The sequence below is a fragment of the Podarcis raffonei genome, chromosome 10 (assembly GCF_027172205.1).
Source record: "Podarcis raffonei isolate rPodRaf1 chromosome 10, rPodRaf1.pri, whole genome shotgun sequence".
Taxonomy (NCBI): domain Eukaryota; kingdom Metazoa; phylum Chordata; class Lepidosauria; order Squamata; family Lacertidae; genus Podarcis; species Podarcis raffonei.
Window position 1 is genome coordinate 18346310 of NC_070611.1, and position 19393 is coordinate 18365702.

Sequence of the window (19393 nt, forward strand, 5' to 3'; positions counted from 1 at the left end):
TACCCTACAGATCTGCCGGTATAGTTTGCCAGAGGGTTTGATTTATTTGCTTTTTCCAATGCTTTACAAACTATTAGTGCACTAAATCACATTGAACAGTCACTCCTTAGATACTTGAAACAATTTGTTCTGCACTATATTTATACTAAAGTAGCTAGTAAAATCCAGCTATGGCATTTCTTTGCTCACTGGGTTTATTGCTAGCCTGGATTGGAGTAAGCAGCGTTATTCCATTGGAAGGCGAATGTTCGGTCTGTGTGTCTTTCAGTCTAAATTTAATATCTATTGATTTTCTTTTCTTTTCTTTCTTTTTCAAAGAAAAAGATCGGCATGACTAAGGATGAGATGAAGTAATGCTGTAAGAGAGAGTTAGTAAGGCTTTGCAGGGAAGAATTTAGCATAAAGTTGACATAAAGCATCTTCTAGTTGGGAGATGAGCTTAGCACGATTCCATTCAACTCAGCCGGAGAAAAATCTATTTTTATTCTCCCCCTTAAAAGGGTGAAGGTTGTCCAACAATCCCAGGAGTGTCAATTTAAGACTTGGTTGTGGTAATGGACACTGTTCTTTGTAGCATCTGCTTGTCTTGTTGTTGTCAGTTGCTTGTAGCTCTGAAAGATTTCTTCCCCAGCCTTCTTTCCCAAATCTTATTATCTCACACGTCCTGGCAAGCATGCATCTTGCACCCCAAATGTCTTCCGTTCAGCTTCTTGAATAGTCTTTTGCTTTGCGGTTCTTGTGTGAACAACGGAGGGATAATGAATTCGAGAGCTGTTGCAGAAGTTAAAAATCTGTGTTTGGGATATCCTGGCGGTTAACATGACTGAATGGTTGCCCAAACAAACAAAATGTCAGAGGGAATGGTTCTGAACTCTCTCGCCTTGCCCCTCACATACCAGTTTTCAATGTTCAGGAGCATTTTAATGTGTTGGTGAGAAGCAATCCATCATATTAACCCTACCCACAGTCTGAATTGGTCCCATCTCAAAGATATCTAATTCTAGGCTTAGACTGCTTTATTATTACAGGAACAACACTAAGGGATTTGCTTCTTGTGACCTACTATATTCAGACTCCAGTTTTCATAGTCTATATATATATATTGCATCTGTTAAGTGAAGTGCACATGCATATAAATTATGACTTCTGCCTCCAAAATACTTATAAGTGGCACCAGGAATTGGACCTACTTGTGAGTATTTTGAAAAGGAAAGCTGTGATTGTTGTGCATGCATGTCCTTCCCAAATAATCCAATACAGTTATACCTCGGGTTACAGCCGCTTCAGGTTGCGTTTTTTCGGGTTGCGGACCGCCGAAACCCAGAAGTACCAGAACGGGTTACTTCTGGGTTTTGGCGGTCGTGCATGTGCAGAAGCGCTAAATTGCGCTTTGCGCATGCACAGAAGCGCCAAATCTCAACCCGCGTGTGCGCAGACATGCAGGCGCGGGTTGCGAACGCTGCAGGTTGCGAACGTGCATCCCACACAGATCACGTTCGCAACCCGAGCGTCCGCTGTACACACATAATTTATATTCAGATGAAAGAATGTACAATGTACTACGTGATAACCTAGGTGACAGTTTGTACACAGTACTGTAATGGTAAAACATATTCTACCATAAAACATAAAAAGAAACTTAAGGAAAACCATGCAAAGCAGAAGTGAATGGTTTTGGGGTGTGAGATGCCTTCATAGTCTCAAAGCAGCAATAGTATACCCTAGCTGTAACTTTAATAGTAAATTGCTTATCTGCTTTGCCTGCACTGCCAGTTCAGTCAATAATACCTGTTCACTTTGTTGTGTCTATAGTACTGAGATGAATGACTGTGTTGCTGAATTTACTGGGAGATACTGCTGCTCTAGAAAGTAGGTGTGAACCTACCGGTAAATCAGTGGCACCAGAGTATTATTTGCCATCCGTGGTGTAGTAGCACATTTTGAAGTGCAGGAGTACATCACAACAGCCCACAAATCTGCACCCACATTGAGAGTCTGTAGCCATGCCCCCACATACAACTCCCAAAAAACTGTGGCATAATGGCCAGTTTATTAGAATCTGAATGATTATGCAATCCTTTGCATTGTTACCAGGAATCAGATGCATTGACCTCAGTGCTGCAGAGGTTCACACCATGAAAGATCTCAGCCCCTTGAAACGTCACCCTGAGCTTTTAATTAATAAATGTAAACAAACTTGCATAGAAGGTTTGCCATGTAACCGATAACATGAAATAAGAAATAAGAATATGAAATAAGAAGGTGAAAGAAGTATCCAACATTTTCTCTATGCTAACCTGTCAGAAACAGCAGTAAAACTTGAGAGCTTTGTTTTCACTACATACAGTTGCCAGAGCAAGGTTATCCCAGGCATTCGAGAAGGTGTCACCATCATTCCTGCTCCAAAAAGAAAAGTCAAGCAACTCTTCCCTCTTCACTACACCATTGGGTGCCATTTTTTTTTAAGCTACTGTTGATTTTAATCAGCTTCTGAATATTTTTAATACCTGTTTTCACTGTTTTTGTTATCAGTTTTTTTAAAATTATTAACGATTTTCTTGAGTTACAAAAGTACATACTATCGTCTCTATTTTCAGGTCTACAGATCAGTTACAGTGGTACCTCGGGTTAAGAACTTAATTCATTCTGGAGGTCTGTTCTTAACCTGAAACTGTTCTTAACCTGAAGCAGCACTTTAGCTAATGGGGCCTCCTGCTGCCGCTGCGCCACTGCCGCGCATTTTCTGTTCTCATCCTGAAGCAAAGTTCTTAACCCGAGGTACTATTTCTGGGTTAGTGTAGTCTGTAACCTGAAGCATCTGTAACCTGAGGTACCACTGTACATCCGATGTGAGACATCAATGTTATATAGAATATAAAGCTGAGGGAGAAGAGAGGGGGGAAGAGGGGTGGTAGTAAACTTACACTCTGTTCCTTAGTGTATGTGTGAGGTTTTTGTGTCAGCGCCACTTGGGTAGGTTCTCTTTCTACTCATTCATTATTTTCCCTTGGCAGTGAAAGAGGTTGGGGGGGCAGGGCGTGGTTGCTTGTCTTTAGTTGACTGCACGGAGATTTGTTTGCTTTATTTTATATTGTAAACCTCTTAGAGCAGCCTTTCTCAACCTGTGGGTCCCCAGATGTTGTTGGACTACAAGTCCCATCACCCCTAGCTAGCAAGGCCAGAGCTCAGGGATGATGGGAGTTGTAGTCCAACAACATTGGGGACCCACAGTTTGAGAACCACTGTCTTAGAGGGTTGTTTTCATATCTATTCAATCAGCATATACGTTTTGTTAAATAACAAATCATTAAATGGGGAAATACTATTATGCGATTGTGAATTATCATCCTCATATCATCATCCAGTTTAACTGCTATGATGAAATCTATGAAGAAATACTGACTCCTTAGCTGAATTTTGGTGTGCTGTCTGGTTATCTGCTGACGGGGCATGCCAAACCTTGTTTTTCGTGTTTGAAGCCCTAAACAACTTGGGATCAGGTTACCTAAGGGGCTGCCTCTCCCCATATATTTCTGTCAGCAACTGCACTCCTCTGATGGGTTATTGTCATGGGTACCACATGCTCTACAAATGTACTTTGTTGTTTAGTCGTTTAGTCGTGTCCGACTCTTCGTGACCCCATGGACCAGAGCACGCCAGGCACTTCTGTCTTCCACTGCCTCCCGCAGTTTGGTCAAACTCATGCTGGTAGCTTCGAGAACACTGTCCAACCATCTCGTCCTCTGTCATCCCCTTCTCCTTGTGCCCTCCATCTTTCCCAACTATTCCCATCTTTCCCATCTTTTCCAGGGAGTCTTCTCTTCTCATGAGGTGGCCAAAGTATTGGAGCCTCAGCTTCATGATCTGTCCTTCCAGTGAACAGTCAGGGCTGATTTCCTTAAGAATGGAGAGGTTTGATCTTCTGGCAGTCCATGGGACTCTCAAGAGTCTCCTCCAGCACCATAATTACTTTGCTCTAGATAGCAGTCTTTGGGTGTTGCAGTTCCAGCCCTCTGGAATTAGTTTCCTGCTGAAATCCGACATGTGCCAGTTGTCTTGATAGTTTTTTGGTAGTTTAATGTGGCTTTCTCTGAATGACCCAGCCATTTATGAGATATCAACTGCACAAATTTAAAACATGGTTTTCCGCTTTTTAGAGTCTGTTGCATTTTATCTTATTTTTTAGAGTTTGTCTTTTTGGTATTTCATACTTTCCTATGTTATTGTACACCAGGCTGCGGTGGTTTATAAATCTGAAGAATCATATTTATAAGATCTAGAATTCAGGCAGAAGACTCGGATGAGAGAAAATGGTTTGCTTGAGGGGAAATGGCTAACTTCAAAGATGAGATGCAATATACAAAAGCGCTTTTTAAATTCCTTGTAAAGCTCTTTTAGAACTGCAAGTACTCATTCTAATAACTGTTAATTATTTATAATGACATATTATCCCCATTAGACTTGCAATTGTACTGTCATGTACTTAGTATCATGTCAGAGTTCCCTACCAGTTCTATAGCAGTCTAAGAAATATATTCAGTCAAGCATAGAAGTCTATGAATGAGCAAATTTCATTCACAGGTGATGGGATGTGGTAAAGAACAAACCTGTAACCAGATGCTCATAATTTGTGACCTGGCAAAGTGGGCATTGCATTGTGACCTTGATAGATCCTCTATTGTTGTGGTCTTTGGTGTTTGACGAATCCTCTATTATTATTATTTTTTTATAAGATATTTATTAAAGTTTTAAAGATTTATATAAAATAGAAAAAACAAAAAACAAACAAACAGAAACAACAAAAATACATACAAAACACATACAACAACAAGTATAATTTCAATCCCCTATATTCATAAAACTTACTTTCCCGACCTCCTCATACCTCCCCTTTCTGTATTCCAATCTCTAATTAGTTCAATTCAGCAAATCCTTCCCCTAATTTCTATATAATTTTTGACCTTTCTTTTCTTAATTACATAATCATTACAGCTAAAAACCACTTAATTTCAAAATCAACATCGTTCTAACATTCAATAATTTTACAATGTTTCTTAAGATAGTCCTTAAATTTCTTCCAATCTTCTTCCGCCGTCTCTTTTCCTTGGTCTCGGATTCTGCCGGTCATTTCTGCCAGTCCCATATAATCTATTACCTTCATCTGCCATTCTTCCACGGTGGGTAGATCTTCTGTCTTCCAATACTTTGCGATGAGTATTCTTGCTGCTGTTGTAGCATACATAAAAAATGTTCTGTCCTTCTTTGACACCAATTGGCCAACCATACCCAGGAGAAAGGCCTCTGGTTTCTTCAAAAAGGTATATTTAAATACCTTTTTCATTTCATTATAAATCACTTCCCAGAAAGCCTTAATCCTTGGGCATGTCCACCAAAGGTGAAAGAATGTACCTTCAGTCTCTTTACATTTCCAACCCTTATTATCAGGCAAGTGGTAAATTTTTGCGAGCTTGACTGGGGTCATGTACCACCTATAAATCATTTTCATAATATTTTCTTTTAAGGCATTACATGCCGTAAATTTTATACCAGTGGTCCACAACCATTCCCAGTCCTCAAACATAATGTTATGACCAATATCTTGTGCCCACTTGATCATAGCTGAGACGAATCCTCTATTATTGCAATCCTAGGCAGTAAAAAAATAATACAGGAGTTTTGTAAACCTCCTTCTGATCATCTGCTATATAAGGCTGGCATTCTGTGCTGTTGGCCAGAAGTTGTGCAGGCCTGTCATAAAGGTTAAGCTTCTAATTAAAACGTACTCTTGTTTCCCCTGACAAGTCATTTCCTTCAGTATGGTTGTAGCTTCTTCCCTAGTATTGTGCTTCGAGGCCCCAAGACCACCCCCTGAAATAACTTCACACAGACACATATTTTAGTTTAAGTTATTGGGCAAATTTAGGCCACAACTTTATTAATTACAAAAGGATGAGTGGTATTGGCTTAGGCATTGGCAATAGACTATAACTGACTCAGCCTCTCTGGCCAGTAGTCTGAAAGGGTAAACACCAAACGAGGGAGCAACATTGATGAAGACCGACCGAAGCTCACCCTGGGGTTCCTGTGGTCCTGGCATGGCCCTAGCCCCTCAAGCAGACTTCGGACGAGAACCAGGACCCCCAGATTCCTTTACCGGAATACCCTATTCCTGGAGGGGCAGGTGATGGCCACACCTCCCCTCCCCTGCATTCCAAAAGCCAATGCCTAACCGCCAAACCTTACAAGTTGTGACGATTGCTGAGGGGGTAGGCGAAAACCAAGTGGCCAAAGCCAATCTGCCAATTGGAAAAATTCCCACCCAGCCCCTGTTCCAAAACAGGCGACCCAATCCAAAGCAAGGCCAATGCAACACAAACTAACATAGGAGGGAGGGAGGGCGGGTGTCTGGCAACGTGAAGCAAGTGCCCCCAATTGTGTTGCGCTGCCGCCTATATTGAGCCCAGGGATCACGCCACCTCACAAGATTGGCCCTAACAGCCTGGCATGATCCCTGGGCTGAGGGGGCCAGGGCTAGCTACGCCCCTAACAATTTTAACCCTGCGGGGCTAATCCCAGGGCCCACGCGCAACCAGGACCCTCTGTAAGGAGGATGCTATTTGTCAGACAATATATTTTCATTTTTTCAATACATCCAGGAAGGGGTGTGGCTCAGACAGGAGAACAGATGGTTCTATGTCAGTGCGTGCAAAGAGTGTGGCTGGCTCAGGGTTGGCCCACCCATGAGGTGGGGTGAAGCAGCCGCCTGAAGCAGTGGAAGCCAAAAATGTGGCAGTGCCATCTAGCCTGCTGCCTCCGCCACCAGCCGTAGTGCCCGTTTCCTGCAAGATTTCATTGGAAACCAGCATCATTGTGGCTCTTTATGGCTGCCGCTGTGCAATCTAGCTAAGGGAGGCTCTGGCAGTGGTGTGGCTGCATGTTCCCATTTTGCCTTAGGCCAGTGGCAGAGTGTGACTTCATGGCGCCCTGGTCGGGCACACTTCGCGCACTTGGGGGGGGGGTGCTGCACATGGAGGGCAACATGAGGAGAACACAACAGGGCAGACAAGCACCAATCAGTCCAATTGAACTTATTGGAAGGGCTCAGGACTGTTGCATCCTCCTCATGCCGCCCTGCCAGTGCCCTCCAGAAAAATGTGCCGGGGACATTGCTCTGTCAGCCCCCCCCCCCCAATGCTACACTACTGCTTAAGGCAGCGAAATGTGGCATGATACCCACGGGCTGGCTGGCACTTGGGTGAGAGGTGCAGGGGGCCCACAGAACTCCATGACTGCACACATGTGTGTTTTCTGACACACAGTGTTGCAGATTAAATGTATGCAAAATGTGTACAATTAATACAAAGCATACAATACCACAAGCACAAATGTTTGCAATTCATAAATCGGGGGGGGGGGGGGACAGACGGACGGACAAACAGACGGACGGACCTCAGATTCCCTAGTCTAATTAAGCCCAGCACAGGGCTGGATTTAAGTTTGATGGGGCCCTAAGCTACTGAAGGTAATTGGGCCCTTTCTATGTCCAGCTGTCCTTTGTCACTGTGTTTTTGTGTTGAATATATGCTATATGGTAATTTACAGACCTTATAGGTATCTAAAGCCATTTGCACATAACAAAATATGTATTTTATCAAAGTAATGGGTTTTTATCTTATATTTTGGAAATGTACATCCAGTTTTTTTTCCTTTAATTTTTTTGAGGGGGTCACCAAGGGAATGGGGCCTTAAGCTATAGCTTGTTTAGCTTATACGTAAATCTGGCACTGGCCCAGCATGGTGGGGTGGTCCAAATTTAACCATGTTGGACCTTTTCCTGAAAACCACAGCCACCAGACCCCATACAGACCGCCATATATGTGACTTCGGGACCGGGCCAGGAAGAGATGCTGCTGTCAAGGAACGATTAGGAGCTAGAAGTATGATCTCAATTGGTTCTTGGAAAGGAAGGCTTGCTAACATCACTGATCAGCTGATAGGCACTCAGAGCAAGGCTTCTGGGATTAGCTATGCTGAGGAGCTCCATAAGGCCTGAAGGCAGCACCTATTGGCTGATCAAAGGTGACTTCAAGCTCCATTGGAACGGTTCTTCCTTTGCAGCATGACTTTGAACTCAAGGCATGCTACAAAGGAAAAAATTGACATGGTGACATCTGGTGATTGGTAGGTGTTTGAAGACTTTTTACATTACATTCATGTGTAATTAAAAAACAACAATCCACAAACCTACTGGGTAGCATGACTTCAGAGGATGGGTGTGTAGTGGGGGAGATAGAAACCACTCAAATTTATACTAAGTATGTAAATACACCTGGGACGTGGGTGGTGCTGTGGTCTAAACCACTGAGCCTAGGGCTTGCCGATCAGAAGGTCGGCGGTTTGAATCCCCACAATGGGGTGAGCTCCCGTTGCTCAGTCCCAGCTCCTGCCAACCTAGCAGTTTGAAAGCATGCCAAAAAGTGCAAGTAGATAAATATGTACCGCTCCAGCGGGAAGGTAAACGGTGTTTCCCTGCACTGCTCTGGTTTCGCTAGAAGCGGCTTAGTCATGCTGGCCACATGACCCGGAAAACTGTCTGCAAACAAACGTCAGCTCCCTCGGCCAGTAAAGCGAGATGAGTGCCGCAACCCCAGAGTCGTTTGCGACTGGACTTAACGGTCAGGGGTCCTTTACCTTTTTATGTACAATATATTCGGAAAACTACAAGCTCAGCTCTAAAGTAATTATTCAACCAAAGTGCCAATTTGAATCAATGGATTTGCTTGCCCAAGAACTAAGGCAACACTTTACAATTGAGTCCTTTGTGATGGATTAATCCTGACAGAAAAGTTCTACTTGTGGAGCATCATAACAAATTGCATAATAGAGAAAGTCACAGAACCAAGGGCAGATAGAAGCTTTCTTTGTCTGAACTGGAAGAAGGTTGAAGAGAGGGTGCTTCATGCTTTTTAAGAGGTCTCCATCGCGTAGACCATTTAAAATGAAATTCATGTATCTATTTAACAAAGATGTGCAGGATACATTCTAGAAACAGTGTTTCATGATGAATAAATGAGGTTCAGAATTAACTTACTAGGAAGAATCCACTTGGATAGAAAACATTCAAATGAACATTTTAAACATTAGCATATGGGTAATTTCAATAAAATGCCAACCTAGGGACCCATTTTTTCATTTTCAAATTTTTCAAATTTTCATTTCACTTATGTGTTCAATATCATTTTAAATATAATTAAGAAAATGTGATGAGATGTTATTTATGCATGAGGTCCAAAAAAAGCCCACCCTCAAACACTTTATCATAGACCACCTCCTGGAATGATTTTCAGTAACATGCATTACACAAGATTCACCTGAAAGTAAATCTCAGTGGACTACCTGATAAGCATTGTTTTTCATTTTACAGTTCAAAGCACATACATAACTGATTTATTATTATTATTATTATTATTATTATTATTATTATTATTATTATTATTTCCTTCAGCATTGGCATTGTTGTACAAACCAGTAGTGTGTTGTGAAAATCAACTACTTTGAACAGGGTCTTGTTATCCTGTTAAAGGCTGTTTTGACCAAACCTTGATTAGCTATCTTCCATCAGCACCAGGATCAGCAGTGGACAAAATGAATCAAGTGGAGAGCCTTGATTCATTTTGTCTGCTCTGAAAACTTCCCACAGATCTGGTGCTGGTGGATGGAGCTGGTTGGCCACCAGCACTTCATGGACAATGGTTTGAAAACCTCTGCACTAGACCTTCTCATACGGTTGGAAGCAGTGCACAACTAACTTGTGGAAGGGGAACTGGATGGCATCCATGCCTCTACCTTATTCCTATGCATTCATCAGCTCTGTGTGTGAGGTCTGAGACAGGGGAAGTGTGTGCTTCTCATCCACACATTCATTCTATACAATTTTCAGATGGGTAGAAAGAGGAAATAGACTAGGACAGGTTTTCCCAGATTTGGGTCTCCAGCTTTTCCCCCCGTCGACATTTCCCACCCCTCTCCATCATAGCGGCGGAACCTCCTCCCTCCCCCCTCCCTCCTCCTGGTGCAGCAAATTGCCAGCCAATTGCCTGCTAAGATTTGAGGCCCTGGCCAATGGGAGAGCGGCAGCTGCGCATGGCCGATTGGAGGAAGGGGGCTGGGCTGAGCTGGCCGAGCGCATTTCCAGCAGCCCCTCATTGGAGCAAGCTGTTTGCTGCCACCGCTTGGGCCGCGGCCGCCCATGCCGCTGCTCTGCCAAGCATGGCTCCTGTGTCTGCCCTTGCGAGCAGCAGAGGCTGGTGGTGGCAGCGGAGGAGGAATGAGAAGCCCAAAAGCAGCCCTTTTGGGCTGCTCGTTCCTCCACCGCCACTGCCGCCGCGAGCCTCTGCCTCTCAGCAGCACCCTAGATAGGCAGGGGGACGGGAGGGGCTGGGGGAGACACGCACTCTGGCCCACCAGGAGGTTTGTGGTGCGGTGAACCAGCCCACCCCCAAAAAAGCTTGCCGACCCCTGCTCTAGATGTTTTCTAAGACAGTTCCCATCAGCCTCAGCCAGCATAGCCAATAGTCAAAGACGGTGGAGGTTGTAGTCCACAACATCTGGAGGGTACCAACATCTGGAGGGGAAATCACAGAGGGCAGCCCTGTTCTAGATCCATCACTGGGGTGGGGGGGCAGAAGAAGCATATATGAACAAAGATACTGCTTCTCCCCACATTGTCACTTCCCCTAAATTACTGGTGACTTTAGCACTGCATTTACCAACAAAACAGCAATTAAGCATGATCTTTGGGAGCACTGAAAGTGAAAAGAATGCCAAAGGCGAGAGGGTGTTATTTGTTTTTCTTTTTCTTGATTAATTTTAGCTGCTTTTTTCCTTCTGCCTGACGCCATGACCATTAACACAATACACTGGCTGTGTTTGCACAGCTTTGCCAATGCGAAACTGCCCTGCATTTACCCAGCCGTTGGGATAACCAGCTGTACTGATTTCAGCAGCCATCGTTTTGCACAGGAGAGCAGCTTAATTATGCCATGAAGATGCTCAACAAAATTACCCCCTCCCAAGTGGAAAAAAAACCTACTTCATTTAATAGGATACGATATCAAGCACTTGAACTTTAACACTAGTGCCATATGCAATAAATAAACAAGCACATCACATCAAACCAAAGCTCTTATCAGGTTAATGATTACAGAATTGAAAGGATGTTTCTGATAGTATTAGTATTCTACATGCCCTTATTATTCATTCCTGGATTTCCTCCCAGGTAAAGGGTTTGGAGAAGAAAAACAGAGTTAATATTAATGTGGGGCCCTTTGTAAGAAACAAGCAAAGATGAACGAATATTAAAAAAGCATTTCCAATCAAGATACATGCTCTAAGTTTTATAGCTAAAGAAGGAAACTACTTCTTTTGGCATCATTCTTATCTCTCAGAGGTGTGATTGGCACATGTGTAATACAACTCTCATCAGAAGCTGAAGACACACACCTTTGACACTTGAGATATGTTGGGGGCTCACCCTATTCTTCTGAATTTGATTTCTTTTAACTGTTTTTAATGCTGAGTTTTAGATTGCTGTAACCCATCCTGGGACCTACTTGTGAAGGATGGATAATAAATTGAACAATACTACTACTACTACTACTAGAGATTGCACTCATTAATAACCATGGAATTCGACAAGAATGTTATTAAAAATGTGGAGACAAAGAAACCAAACTACACCAACTTCATTTTATTAATGCATCTCAGGTCCAAGCTATATTTTTTAGCTTGTGAATATGAAACCAACAATTTACAGCTTTCCAGGCTGATGTCCCAGCTTTTGAATATTCCAAAAAGTTAGCTTCCTTATTTTTAGGTGCACTGCATTTGAAGATTCGCCAGTCTATTTGAATTTATTTTGAGAGGCTTCCCATCTGCCAAATTTCCTTGTTGATTTACTCTGTGGGCAACACTTTTAATTAGCATTCAGCACATGTACCTGCAGACTGGATTAATTAACAGTGTGTATTGGGTACAAATGCATTTTTGGCTTAAAATCTCAAATGATAATGTAATTAATTCAAATTGTTATTGGACACGTTCATGCTAATAATGTGAATGTGGGCAGATTAGAACTAGTGTCCTCTATTAAAAGTTTTGTAAATTGCTTAGTATTAAGTGGGAAATAATATCTGAGCCTAATTGTTTTCCCTGACAAGTACACAGCAACAAGAACAACCCTAAGAGTAATTGAGGAATTGTCTTCTCATTTTCTCTGTGTTTATTAAAATATTTATACCCTGCCTTTCAATTCTACAACTGAAGCCCCCTGGGGCTTCTATTACTCATAATAGTCATGCAAAACTTACAATAAAACAAAGCAATTAGTCATAAGAACTGCAAACACACTAAAGCACCAAAAAAATAACAACACAAAGATGTCTTCAAACGAATGAACCATTTCAGAGCAAATGGCTGGAAGTCATAATATTTGCTTAGTGCCTAAAGGTTCTTCCAAATGCTTTGGAAAAAGGAATTCCACAACCTGGGTCACACTAGTAAGAAGGCCCTATCACTTCCATGCCAGCTAAGTACATCTCAGTCAGGTCTGAGAAAGGGATATCTCCCAATGATGAAAAGTTGGTAGGATGGTTCACGTGAGCAGAGGATACATTTTGTTATTTAGATCCTAATTAGTTTAGGACCTGGGGCATGGAAGGCAGATTGAGAGTATATGGATAAAAATTGTAGGAGAAGGAAACAACAGTGACCTTACTGTGGGTGTCTGCTGTAGACCTCCAAGCCAGACTGAAGACTTGGGTGATGCCTTCTACAGCAGATTGCCAAGCAATCAAAAAGAAGAGATACAATAGTCATGGGAAACCTCAACTACCCCAATATCTGTTGGAACGCATACTCTGCCAAGAATGTAAGGTCTAACAAATTCCTTAATTGCCTTGCTGACAATTTCATTTCCCAGAAGGTGGAAGAAGCAATAAGGGGATAATCTGTCTTAGACGTGGTCCTCACAACAAGGGGGAACTAATCAATGAAGTGGAAGTATTGAGAACCTTGGAAGGAAGTGATCATGTCCTCTTGGGTCTCATTATACGAAGGCAAGGTGAAGTTGTCTCAAACTATTCATAGAATTAGAGAAGTGGATGGACTTTGGAGGTCGAATCAACCCTGGCGATCAATGGGGTGACAGATGTCGCAGCCAGATCGCCCTCACATCAGCTCAGCTTCTTTTATTCGAGGGGAGGGCAACTGGTGACCCCGGCACTAAAAACTTTTGTTGGAAAAGTGATTCCCCAGATGTTATACGGAGTAGAACTCTGGGGATGGAATCAGAAGCTGTTAGAACGGCTTGAAATCTTCCAAAATTTTTATCTCAGAAGAATTCTAGGCCTCCGTCAGAGCACTCCGGCAGCTTTCCTAAGAGTGGAAGTAGGATTACCCTCTGTGTCTGCCAGGGCCCACTTAAGATTCCTGCGTTTTTTCACCAACCTCATAGATGCCCCGAACACCTTATTGGCTAAACAAGCCTTTGTATCATTACAAAATAATACCACTTGGCATAAAAACCTACTAGACATTCTATCTAGATACAACCTACCTGAGTTTAATACTCTCAAATTGTGGAGCCCTGATAAAGTTCGGGAATGGATCTTTGAAAAAGACGCCTTTTTGGACTCCACTAAGATAAAAAACTCTGGGTTTTCCTACTGGTTCCCTCGAGTAAAAGCAGTCAAAATCTGTGCCAACTACTTGGTGGAGATCACTGATCCCACCCTTCGGAGAGCTTTTACTATGGCACGGTTTCAAACATTGCCAACTGCTTATTTGACTGGTAGATACACAAAAACCCCAGTAGAACATCGTTTATGTCCTTGCCTTATGAAAACTAAAGAGGATCTTACACATTACCTCCTCTATTGCCCCATTTACTCGGGCTTTAGAGACGCATTGCTGCAAATTATACCCAACTCTATAACCAGTCCTGAAGATAGAGTTAAATTTTTGTTAGCTGATGCAAACCCACGCATTACCCATGTGGTAGCGGTTTTTGTGATGAAGGCCATGAAAGCCAGGGAAAGATTTATGGACGACAATGTAAAGACCCCTTCATCGTCTGTTTAACTCGTTGCTCGTTTTCCCTCCTTTTCTATTCTGTGGGAAGAAGGTTTTGTTGGCATAGTATGTAATGAATTTTAATATTTTTAACTATTGTAGTGTTGATGTTTGTGTACAGGCATGGTCCTCACAATAAATGGATTTGATTTGATTTGACTTTGGAGGTCATCTAATCAAACTCCATGCTTGATGCATGGAGGTTGCAGCTACACCATCTCTGACAGCCTCTGCTTAAATAACTCCACTGAAGGCAAGTCCACCTCTTGAGGCAGTCTATTGCAGCTCCAATCCTTTATACTTTTAGTCAGCGGCTGCCAGCAGGGAAGGTAGGTACCATGCACCCAGCCTCTGGTCAGCATCTTTGCTGAGCTTTCTGTGAGAGGGAAGATAGTAGGGATTTAAGTGCAGGCATAATGCCAGAGCCAATCCAGTGGTCCACTCACACCACGAAGTGTTCTTCTTTCTTCTTTGGTGACCACTCGTAGTCGAGTAAGATTGTCTTCCATAAGCACAGTTTTAGCAATGAGTCCGTAGGTGACTGTGGAGGCCAATTCTGGATCCACACATCCTTCCACAGTGGGGACATTGGTTTCCGGGCGGAAGTTGATCACGGTGTGGATTTGCCAAGCGTGCCTTCCTCTTAGCACAGGTCTCCCTTGCATCCTGAGTTTGAGTCTTCAAAGCCTTTGGTAAAGGCTGTTCTCCAACTGGAGCGCTCGCAGGCCAGGGTTTCCCAGTTGTCGGTGTTTATACTACATTTTTTGAGATTTGCCTTGAGACAGTCCTTAAACCTCTTTTGTTGACCACCAGCATTACACTTTCCATTTTTAAGTTCAGAATGGAGTAGTTGCTTTGGAAGATGATAATCAGACAGCCACACAACATGACCAGTCCAACAAAGTTGATGTTGCAGGGCCACTGACAGGAAGCTGGGTGTGTGATGCTTCCTTTCCCCGCTGGCAGCCCTACTCTTGGGTAAAGATGACATCATCTTTACTGGAGATCAAGGAGAGGATTCTAAGCACATCTGGCCACACATCCTTACAATACACCCTGCTCTCAGCTAGTAATCTTGCAGCTGTGTTCTGAACTAACTGCTGTTTTTGGAAGTGACTGCAGTCTCTACTTGATGCTTTTGAAGTGTGCTTTTGAATTATGGTGCTGGAGGAGACTCTTGAGAGTCCCATGGACTGCAAGAAGATCAAACTTCTCTATTCTTAAGGAATCAGCCCTGAGTGCTCACTGGAAGGACAGATCATGAAGCTGAGGCTCCAATACTTTGGCCACCTCATGAGAAGAGAAGACTCCCTGGAAAAGACCCTGATGTTGAGGGCACAAGGAGAAGGAGACGATAGAGGACAAGATGGCTGGACAGTGTTCTCGAAGCTACGAACATGAGTTTGACGAAGCTACGGGAGGCCATGAAAAACAGGAGTGCCTGGCGTGCTCTGGTCCATGGGGTCACAAAGAGTCGGACACGACTAAACAACTAAACAACAACAACAAGCAGTCTCTACCATTACCTCTGCTAGCAATATCTGTGGCCCTTAACAGCAATACTTTTCACCCCTCTCTTGTCTTAGTTCAGGGGTCGCAACCTTTTTCAGCCATGGGCCGGTCCACCGTCCCTCAGACCATGTGGTGGGCTGGATTATTATTATTTTTTCTGGGGGGTGAACAAATTCCTATGCCCCACAAATAACCCAGAGATGCATTTTAAATAAAAGGACACATTCTACACATGTAAAAACATGCTGATTCCTGTACTGTCCGCGGGCTGGACTGAGAAGGTGATTGGGCCGCATCTGGCCACCGGGCCTTAGTTTGCCCACCCCTGTCTTAGTTTAATACCCTGGCTGAGGAAGGGTCTGCTAGCTTACCATTTTGCAACATTTCGGTTGGTTTCAATTAAGCAATGACCCTACTGCATATGGAGTACAGTATGACACAGCAAGGAGCTTAATTCAGAGTGTGTCATTCAGAACTTAATAGTGAATTAAACAGTACTGTCTTTGTGCATTGAGGTTATTGATTTTTTGCTTTTATAGACAACAACAACCACCTTATTTGCTGAAACAGTTTATTTTCAAAGCTAAGGCAGGCACTCACAAAAACCACCTACGATGCAAAGTAATTAAAAAAGCTTAAAACAACATTGGCTTCATCTGCCAGGTAGAAAACAATCAAAGAGGATACAAATTCAATCAAATGTGAAAAGCAAATTACATGGTACTTTGCATCAGGCTGCTAAGGAAAGCCACTTTCTAGTACAAACATCTATGCAAAGGTTTTTCTACAAAGGAAAGAACATGATATAAAGTGACAGCTTCCTCTCATTGCCAATGCTACCCTATTTCCAATATTGTTTCAGCACACAGCAGTTTACCTAAGCAGAGGCCCATCTCTTTGCAGGCGTAGACATATTCTCTGTGCCGAAGCTGTTGAGAATGTGTGTGTAAGTGGTTATCTTTATGTGTGAAACTATAGCGTCTTAAGACTTTCTCCTTAACAATATTAAAATGAGAATTATTGGTTTTTTGTAACAGTAGTGGAAGGTGTGTTGGGGCACCATTGCTCACTTGACCTCTGATTGGTTAGGTTTGTCCCATAGCTGTCAACCTTCCCTTTTTTGTGTAGGAAATTCCCTTATTTCAACGCCGTTTCCCGCTGCTTCCCGCTGCTATCCGGGATTGTTAGATATCCCGTAGACTGTCTCCGGGACAGGTGAGGCTGCTGATCAAATCTGAAAGTTGACAGCTATGGTTTGTCCTTCTTACCAGGAGGCAGAGGGGGAAAGGTGAATGGTGGTGAGGTCAGTGCTATGATGGAATGCAGTGATGGAACAAATGGATTTGTTTGCACTGCGCTTCCCTCATCACTATCTTCTCCCTCTCTCTCTACCTCCTGATAAGCAACAGCAAGGCGACCAAGCGAAGATCAGGTGAGCAGTAGTGCCCCATCTTGCCATCTGCTAATGGTCTATATCAGGGTCTCCAGCTGTTTATGGACTGCAATTCCCACCATCCCTGACCACTGGTTCTGCTAACAAGGGATGAAGGGAGTCGTAGTCCAAAAACAGCTGGAAACCCTGGTCTATATAGTCATGAAAAATAAAATATGAAATTGAAAACTGTTCATCTTGCAACAAAGAGCACTAAAAAAATGTACTGTTATTCGGGTTACATTACACCTTTTATCACCTCATCTTTCTTTCTGGTCTAACTTTGACAGAGCACCAGCTCCAGTAAAGCATTTGAAAAGAAGGTTTGGGATTATTACTGACAGAATATCTCTACAAAGCACTTTTAGGTTACTGTGTGAGTGTTCATTGTGCCATAAAACACAGTAGACAAGATAGAATATCATTGAGACCTTATCAATAAGGGCATGGAATGGCTTTCATGATAACCCTCCTTTTCACTCACAGGGTATACAGAAATTCTAAGGGAGTTCTGCTTAAGTCATGCAGAGCCATAGTAAGATGTTCCATCATTTCTAGCTGTGAAAAATAATTATAAAACAGAATTGTGTGGTTTAAAACTGGCTCTTTCATTGCTGCTATGATTAGCAACACACAATGACAAGTCTAGCGTGTGATTCAGGATGAGATGAGTAGCACTTTGTTGTACCAGTGGTAGATACGCCTGGTCAGCTGGAATATTGGGTGGATGAAAGGGAAGAGTGAATGGATGGGGTTCAAAGCTTTACCAAATGAACAAAAAATGTCAAGGTAAATCTAAATATACATGTTGAACCAAAATTCCTATCAATATTCAGCCGGCAATAACTAACATTGACAAACCTAAAACTGAAACAATATTGTGCATGGATAAACAGATACTGAAGGGGCCAAATGAGTTACAATCTCAAAAGTTATTCTTCAGCAGGAAATTATGCAATTTAAAAGGAAAATCACACCTGCATGGCTTTAAACCACTTTTATTCCAGCATGGTATACAGTCTTAGTGTTTACACACACACATGAGGTAGCCCTGATGGTGTTTTTCCCTCTGCACTTAGAGAAAGGTGTCCAAAATTAGAAAGGTGCCATACATGGTTTTCCCCGCTCTCTGTTTTACGGACACAACAGAAATGTGAGGTTGATTAGGCTGAAAAATAATAACTGGCCCAGTTATAGCTGAGTGGGAATTTGATTTCCCTGGTCCAAGTCATTCTAGCAATCTAACAACCATGCCATACTAACTCTAATATAGTCAATTAAAGGTGTAACATCACAAGTTTCCAATATGAAGCAACACACAATGAGTATTTTCAACCTTAATGTTTTCAGTGCATCACTACTATAAAAATTTTGGCTACGTCTCCATTTCAAGTCCAATCCCTCTTCCCAAATTTTTCATTGGAATCCCAATGGTTACCTTGCATTGAGATGTAATTAAAACCATTGGCCTATCTTTGGACTTGTTACTTATGCTCCCATTGTTGTAAGCATTCCGGACAATGACGTGCAGATTGCTAGAGATTGAATTTTGAATCTCGGTAGCACAGCCAACAAATCTTGCTCACAACTGAGGTTAGGGATCCTACTTTTGTTTGGCCGCTGCATACCCACATCACCTACACAATCCTCTCCAACGTAGAGCTTCTTCTCTTGCAAGGTTTAACGTTATGTCATCTGCAATTCTTCAGGGAAGGTTCTCGAAGGTCCCATATTCAGAGAGGTATTGTCGCTGTGGTTTAGGACCGGTTGAGACTATTGCATCTGTCTTGTTCTACTGTCTGATTTATGCAATAATTAATGACAAATGTTTGAGCCCCATGCCGAAGGAGAGGTTAAGAATAAAATAATTTATTACGGTCGGAGACCAGCTTATAAAACACACTTGGGGGTACAGACACAGAAGAAAAACAGACAATTAAAACAATGTACAACAATAAACTATCGCAGGGAGTTGACCCAGAGTCACCCATGGAACCGAGTTTGGGTATTTTCATGACGGACTAGTTTGAGTTGGGAGATGGTCTGCGCCTACAGATCTGTACACAGAATCTGGCGACCATCCAGGTCATCTTCTGATCTTTGCCTAACAGGAAAAGGTCAAATTTTTGCTTTTGTGGGAGGTTGGCGAGCCTCACCAGTAGGGGATCAATGGTCTTACTACGTGCCTCTTCATAAAAGGGACATCTAAAGAACAAGTGTTCTGGGCTTCCTATCTCTCCCAATTGACAGGTGCAAAGTCTCTGAGCATACGGGACTTTTCTAAAGGCTCCTTCCAGGACCGCCGAGGGAAGAGCCGAG

At 42.8% G+C, this 19393-nt stretch overlaps 1 protein-coding gene across 3 annotated transcripts in view; it reads left to right on the forward strand.

Moving 5' to 3' along the window:
* GRM8 (glutamate metabotropic receptor 8) overlaps positions 1 to 19393 on the forward strand; it is a 561423-nt gene that overhangs the window by 530758 nt on the left and 11272 nt on the right. The window lies entirely within an intron of this gene.